The sequence below is a fragment of the Vulpes lagopus genome, chromosome 1, assembly GCF_018345385.1.
Source record: "Vulpes lagopus strain Blue_001 chromosome 1, ASM1834538v1, whole genome shotgun sequence".
In the NCBI taxonomy this organism is placed as follows: Eukaryota; Metazoa; Chordata; class Mammalia; order Carnivora; family Canidae; genus Vulpes; species Vulpes lagopus.
In genome coordinates, this window is record NC_054824.1 from 11,196,321 (window position 1) to 11,204,222 (window position 7,902).

The 7,902-nt window shown below is 37.5% G+C and overlaps 1 long non-coding RNA gene across 1 annotated transcript in view; it reads left to right on the forward strand.

Annotated features, from left to right (window-relative positions):
- The window catches only part of LOC121493899, a 210,190-nt gene extending 208,456 nt beyond the window's left edge, over positions 1-1,734 (forward strand). Inside the window, exon 3 of the long non-coding RNA XR_005988589.1 lies at positions 1,662-1,734. This is a non-coding gene — a long non-coding RNA (uncharacterized LOC121493899). The remainder of the gene's footprint in view (positions 1-1,661) is intronic.
- The last annotated feature ends 6,168 nt before the right edge of the window (positions 1,735-7,902 follow it).

A 7,902-nucleotide genomic window follows, 5' to 3' on the forward strand; every position in this document is an offset into this window, starting at 1 on the left:
ATCTAAAAGCGTGCATAGGACTTCTGGATTTCCAGTAGCAAATGTGAAGACAGCAGCATGAATTGTTAAACATACCTTAGGATTCATAAAACAAAAACATATGTGTCCCCTACCGAGATGGTGGTGATGATGGTTGCATGTCCATATGAGATAGTAACCAAGGTCCTCAACATCCTCATAGTGAGCCTTAAAGGTGTTCTTCGTGAAGACTTTTCCTGATAGGCTAAAGGCATCACCCAAGACTCTTGTTCAGGGTGGTAACTGCTAATGTTTGTGAGTAAGCGGCCCTTTGCTTAAACACTACATTTTGGAGTTTCTTTACAAAAGGAGGCCCTGACTATGTATCGTGGACCATAATGTGTTTCCTTTCCATTTCACACTTCTCCACATATGTTTTGGCTGTTTACTCTCTTCCACGATTCACCTAATAGTAAGCCCATAGCAGTGATTTGGCAAAAACAGTCCTGAGCTATATTGGCTAGATCAGGGGTAGGAATTTAAGATGCACCAAGCTGTTCTTTATCCTAAATTCTATTCCCTGCCTATAGTTAATCAGTTGAGCATGAATCAGGCTGCATCTTGAGCAAGCATGGTCCTTTCCCCTGGTATTTGGAATTGAGATGGGAAGAGAGAGGGGTTTTAGCCTCCTTTTTGGAAACTTAACGTGTAAAATAAGCTTACATATTGTCAGGATTAGATTATCTTTAACCAGCCTTATGCAACCAAGCAGCAAGGATGATCTATAGATACAGCAAATGGTGAATTGTGTATGTGGAGAGAAGCGGATTTAAGACACATATCTAAATCCATTGGTGGGGTACCTGGGCGGCTCAGTGGTTGAGCGTCTGCCTTTGGCTCAGGTCGTGATCCCAGAGTACTGTGTCAGGTTCCCTGTGGGGAGCCTGCTTCTCCCTCTGCTTATGTCTCTGCCGCTCTCTGAGTTTCTCATGAATAAATAAATAAACTCATAAAAAAAGTCCATTTGTGAGGTCTGATTGCATCCCTGTTCTTTACTTCCACGAAATACCTGTTGCCTTTAAGAAATGGAAGAAAGAAAAAAAAAAAAAAAAGAAGGGTTTATAACTTAAAATCAAATGAGTTGGAGCTATTGCAAATTCCCGTAGGCACTTACACTTTTAATTTCTCTTTACCAAGTTTTGCTTGGTTTTGCTGCAGTTGTCCAGGGTTATATTCCCTGACAAGTGCCTGGAGAGCAGCTATTCTGTGTCAGTGAATCAGTGCCAAGAAGTATGCTTTAATAATCAGCTAAGTTGGGGAGACCACCACAGTCTTTTATGAAAATTGAGGTCTCTAACAAGGACATGTAGTTGAATAGAATGCAGCCTCAAATTTGTCCCAACATGTGGAACTTATTTGGAATCTTACTTTGTTTTATCTTAATTTGGAATCCAATTTTAATATTCCTGCTGGGGAGTTACAGGATGAGAAAGTAAAAGAGTCTTTTGGGTGAAGGGGAGTTATAAGATGAGAAGGTAAAAGAGTGAAATTGGGTGAAATTCAAATAGTCTTATCAACTTCAGTGAAAAGCTGTCTTAACTTCTCACCTGACCATTTTCTTAACAGTGATTTGTGAAATGTGTTACTTGGTTATGTTTTTGAGAACTAAAGCCATGTATTCTTTTTCTTTGCATCTTTCACAGGTGTTTGTACAGCGTCTGTAACAAAAGGGGTGCTGGGTAAGAATCTCTGAATGTTCCTTTTTTTAAAGAACTTTCTAGAAGGTCTTGAATGGACAATAGTTGCTGTGTGGAAAGCAACACAGGCTTTGTTCCATCTTATGTAAAATCATCAAATATCTTCCAAGGATGCAATAGTTCAGTTTTCCGCTCAGTCACATCAAAAACCACTACTACATAGGCAGCACTGGTATATCTTAGGCTTTCCTCCAGGGAGGGGAGTAGGGAAGACCATACTCCAACACACGGGAGCAGGGACACTACAGCTCAGGACTGTTTTTCCGCATCAGAGAGGCTCAAAGGCAGAAAGGGGGAATGCATGTGATTGGCCCGATTTATGTCAGAGGCTACTTCTTTTATACTCTTTAGGGGAGAAGAGCTGAGCTTCCTTCAAAGTGGATGGTTTGGTACCCTTCACCCTGAGTTCATCTTTTAACTAGTGGTCAAGGAATAACCTCCTCTTTCCCCTTAAATCTGTGTATTTTGTATACTTTGGACAAAATGAATATTTGTCCCTCAAAAGGCACATGTCTTAGCCCGGAAAAGAGCTCGAATAAAAGAGTTTCCATGAGCCTGTAAAATTGTGTAAAATCAAGGCAAGGACTTGTCTACGGAAATCTGTACTGTCCTCTACTTAAATAGATTGAGAGTCTACAGCCTTTGTTAGGTTCTTTAAAATTAGTTCAGGCTTCCAGGCCCCTGGGTTCTGAGCAGGTTGGCTGGCCAACCTTTACACAGGCAAAAAATGAACACAGGACCCCTTGACCTGCTCTCTTTGGCTCAGACGGTGAAGATCATATTTGCTACAGTAAACTCTACCTGTAGAGTTTCCAATTTCCAATGGCTTTCTCATGCAAAAGTCTGACTTTATTCTGAAATACCAGTGACATCTATTTAGATAAGGTTCCCCTGCTATGAGGCAAAACTCATTATGATGCAATCACTTTAATCGCGAGTAGATATGGGTTATTAAGTATCAAACTGCGTGTGTTTATTGCTCATTATTATATTTAGAGGTTTAAATAGCTTTCCTGCTTCAAGAGGTAGTTATAAGCTCTCAAATATTTGAAACCGAGATGACTAAATTGTCCATTTATTTCAAGTTCATGATTTTGTTTAGACAGGAGCAAAATGCTTTTCATGTGTAACTTTCCATCAATGGAGTGAATTTTAGGCATGGAAGGGAGAGCAGATAGTTCCTAAATTAGAGTGTCAATGGGTAGAGAGGCAATAGGAAGTTAAAATGTTAAGGCTGATCAGGACCATTCAGTCTAAAACTGCTTTTCGGGAAAATAAAGGGTGAATTTGGGTTTACCAAAAAAAAAAAAAAAATCATCTCTGTGGTTGTGACTGTGTGGAGCCAGGAATCTGGAACTATCTAGACAAAATATGTGAGGCTGCTTTCTTTTTCAGTTGTCAGTATCCAATGTTACAAGGAGACATATGTATCAGTCACAATCATAATCATTTAATAATTGCTCTCTTCACTCAGGTAACCTCAGATTTATTTTTTTTTATTTTATTTCTTTATTCATGAGAGATACTGAGACGTAGCAGAAGGAGAAGAAGGCTCCTCACAGGGAACCCAATGTGGGATTCGATCCCAGGACTCAGGATCACGCTCTGAGCCAAAAGCAGGTGCTCAACCTCTGAGCCACCCATCAGTTACCCAATCTGAGTAACCTCAGATTTAAAGAAGACCAGGAAAATGAGAGTGATAGACTTCCAAAAAATTGTTATAATTGAATTTAATTAAAACCTTTGAGAGATATAGCAAAATATAATAAAAGCCCCATATCAAGCCCAAACTGCTGAGAACCCTGTCCCTTGTTTAAAATAATAATAATAATAATAATAATTATTATTATGAGAGTGTACTTCAACAAAATTTCTTTTTTTCTGAAATAAAATAAATAACAATTACAAAGTAAATACTCATTTGAAGACATTTAAAGTCATAACTTTGAAGATTCCAAGACAAGCTTCTAGCATATGTGGAACAAAATTAATAATCAGATCATCTTCTGAGATGACACTCCCGGACACAACCATTTCTGGGTATTTTTACCCTCATTGTTGCCCTGGAATGAATTGGAGTCTTTTTTTTTTTTTTTTGAAAATTAAAATGCTGGTGTGTAATTCTGTAATATATTAATTACATTAGGTTTAACTGGGTTTCTTTCAATCTCCTTTTCTAAGGCTTGTAAAGGGCTTAGGCATTCATAACCATTCTGAGCTGCGAACCGAAGGGAAAAGCTCAGGCTCTTGCCCTCAAGACCTGTTGAGTTGATGTGTGAGACTGAGAACACACCCAAGAGAACTGTGGCTCCCCCAAGAAGTCTTTACAGTGTGAGAGCTTTGCAGTGAACGGGTTGTGTTAAATGAGAATCCTTCTTTAGCAGGTGGTTCTGAACATTAAATCTTATTCAACCATTCTCATTAAGGGCAAGTCACTCAAGATGAAATTCTCGGAGACAATAACTTATCTGCTTGAACAAGCTGCTGAACTACTGGTAGAAACAAAGTCATTTAAAAGTATCACCAGAAAAAAAAAATAAAAGTAAATAAATAAAAAAAATAAAAGTATCACCAGTTGAGTATTTTCTTTTCTTTTTTTTTAATAAGGAAACTTTGCTGAGGTTTATTAAATTTTCTTTCTACATGTAACACCTTATTACCTTGAGAAGCTATATAAAATGCATTTCTAGCTGGTGGGAGCAGTTAGGCCCTCCCTAAACACCCCTTCCGTGAAATAAAGTGCTTGAATATATAGGAATCTAAGAGCTGTGTTTAACTCCTATAGCCCAAAAGACCCAAGTGCTCAAAATTATTTGAAAATAATAATTATTTTTAAAAAAATGAAAATAATAATTATTTGTTTAATGATGACTGCCTGGTATACTCACCCTTTATTACGTATCTGGTCCATTGTTTATTCAGAAATAGCAGTTCACCTTTAGTAATCCAGTGTCCCGAGCAAAGTAACCTGGATTAAAGTGTAATGTCGACCCTGTTTTTACTCATCCATCTAATGAACATTAACTGTGTTCTGAGGTGGGATACATCGTTTCAGAAACACTAAGAGACGTATATTCAGTCCTCAGTAGCTTGACAAATTATAAAGGGAGATATCAACTGTGTGCAACATAAAGTAGGATAAAAAAAAAAGCCACATTTCAAATCGGGGGGAAGGGATGGATTATTTCACGTTAGTGGGGAGATCACTGGTGATGAAACTATAAACTCGTACCAAAGTTATGGGGAACAATTGAACAATTCCTATCAAACAGCCCAATAATTCTACTTGATCCAGAAGTTCTATGTTGTTGTTGTTTTCTTTTTTTTCCTCCTTCGGTTCTTTTTTTTTTTTTTTTTTTAACTTAAAAAAAACTCTATACTCGGTGCTCGTCAAGTTGGTTGCACTGTTCACCCTCCTTCACCTATTTCACCCATCTCCCCACCCATCTGGCCTCTTTAGCCATGGTCTCTATATTTAAAGGTCTGTTTCTTGGTTTGTCTCTTTCTCTTTTTCTTCCCTTGGCTCATTTCTTAATTCCACAAATGACTGAAATCTTAAATTCCACACATGACTGAATCACATGATAGGTCTTTCTCTGACTGATTTATTTCACTTAGCATTATACTCTCTAGCTCCATCCAGGTCATTGCGAATGGCAAGATTTAATTCGTATTTATGGCTTAATAGCACTCCATTGTGTGTGCGTACGCGCGTGTGTGTATTTCACATCTTCTTTATCCATTCATTAATCCATGGATGCTTGGGCTGGTTTCAGATGTTGGCTATGGTAAATAATGCTCCTTAAATATAGGGGTGCATATATCCCTTTGAATTAGTGATTTTGTATTCTTTGAGTAGTGGGATGGCTGGAGCAGGAGTTGTTCTATTTTTAACTTTTTGAGGCACCTCCTTACTCTTTTCCCAGTGATTGCACCAGTTTGCATTCCCACTAACAGTGCTGGAGGATTCCTTTTTCTCCACAACCTTGCCAACACCTGTTGTTTCTTGAGTTTTTTATTTTAGCCATTCTGATAGGTGTGAGGTGATACCGCATTGTAGTTTTGACTCACATTTCCTTGATGATAAGTGATGTTGAGCATCTTTTCATGTGTCTGTTAGTCGTCTGCATGTCTTCTTTGGAGAAATGTCTATTCATGTCTTCTGCCCATTTTTTAAAAAAATATTTTATTTATCTATTCATGAGAGACACACAGAGAAATAGAGGCAGAGACACAGGCAGAGGGAGAAGTAGGCTCCATGTAGGGAGCCCGATGTGGGACTCCATCCCAGGTCTCCAGGATCACACCCTGGACTGAAGGCAGACGATAAACTGCTGAGCCACCCAGGGATTCCTCTTCTGCCCATTTTTAATCAGATTATGTTTTTTTGGGGTGTTCAGTAAATTCTTGTATATTTTGGATACTAACCCTTTCTCGGGTTTGTCACTTGCTAATATCTTCTCCCATTCCATATTTTGCCTTTTAGATTTGTTGACTGTTTCCTTTGTTGCGTTTTTTATCCTGATGAAGTCCCAGTAGTTTATTTTTGCTTTTGTTTCCCTTGCCGTAGGAGACATGTCTGGAAAGAAGTTGCCATGGTTGATGTCAAAGAAATGACTGCCCGTGTTCTCTTCTAGGATTTTTATGGTTTCCTGTTTCACACTTAGGTGTTTAATCCATTTAGAATTTACTTTTGTGTATGGTGTGAGAAAGTGGTCCAGTTTCATTCTTTTGCATGTAGGTGCCTAGTTTTCCTCATACCATTTGTTGAAGAGACTGCCTTTTCCCCTTTGTATATTCTTCCCTGCTTAGTTGAAGATTAATTGACCATGTAATTGGGGGTACAGTTGTGGGTTTTTATTCTGTTCCATTAACCCATTTTCGTGCCATTTTCGTGCCAATGTGTCCATCTTTGGGCCAATACCACACTGTTTTGATTACTACAGCATTGTAATAGAACTTGAAATCTGGAATCTGGATACCTCCAGCTTCATTTTTCTTTTTCAAGATTGCTTTGGCTATTCGGTGTCTTTTGTGGTTCCATGCAAATTGTAGGATCATCTGTTCTACTTTCGTGAAGAATGCTGTTGGTATTTTGATAGGGATTGCATTAAATGTGTAGATTGCTTGGAGTAGTATAGACATTTTAACAGTATTTATTCTTCTAATCCATGAGCATAACACGATTATTCTTGTAATCTTCTTTCCATTTCTTTTTGTCATCTTCAACTTCTTTAATGTTTTATAGTTTTCAGAGTATAAGTCTTTCACCTCTTTGGTGAGGTTTGTTCCTAGGTTACTTACTTTTTTTGGTGCAATTGTAAATGGGACTATTTTCTTGATTTCTCTTTCTGCTTCATTATTGGTGTATGGAAATGCAAGGATTTCTGCATGTTGATTTTACATCCTGTGCCTTTCCTGAATTTATCAGTGCTAGCCATTTTTTGGTAGAGTCTTTTGGGTTTTCTATATAGAGTATCATGTCACCAACAAATAGTGGAAGTTTTATTTCTTCCTTGCCAATTTGGAAGACTTTTACTTCTTTTTGTTATCTAATTGCTGTGGCTAGGCCTTCTAGTACTGTGTTGAATAAAGGTGGTGAGAGTGGACATCTTTATCTTGTTCCTGACCTTCTGGGAAAAGATCTCAGTTTTTCCCCATTAATGATGATGTTAATCAGAGGTTTTTCATACGGCCTTTGTTATGTTGAGGTATGCTCTCTCTATCCCTACTTCATTGAGGGATTTTATCATGAATGGATGTTGTATTTTATCAAATGCTTTTTCTGTATCTATTGAAATGATCATATGGTTCTTATCCTTTCCCTTATTGATGTAATGTATTACATTGATTGATATTTGAATATTGAATCACCCTTGCAACCCAGGAGTTAATTATACCTGATTGTGGTAAAATAAATGTTTTTTTAATGTATTGTTGGATTTGGTTTGTTATTTTGTTGGTGATTTTTTGCATCTATGTTCATAAACAATATTGACTGCAATTCTCTTTTTCTTTTGCATAGTGTTTTTATCTGGTTTTGGTATCAGGGTAATGCTGGATAGAACAGAATGAATTTGAGAATTTTCCTTTTCTATTTTTTGGAACAATTTGAGGAAATAGGTATTAACTCTTCTTTAAATGTTTTGTAGAATTTGCCTATAAAGCTATCTAGTCTTAGACTTTT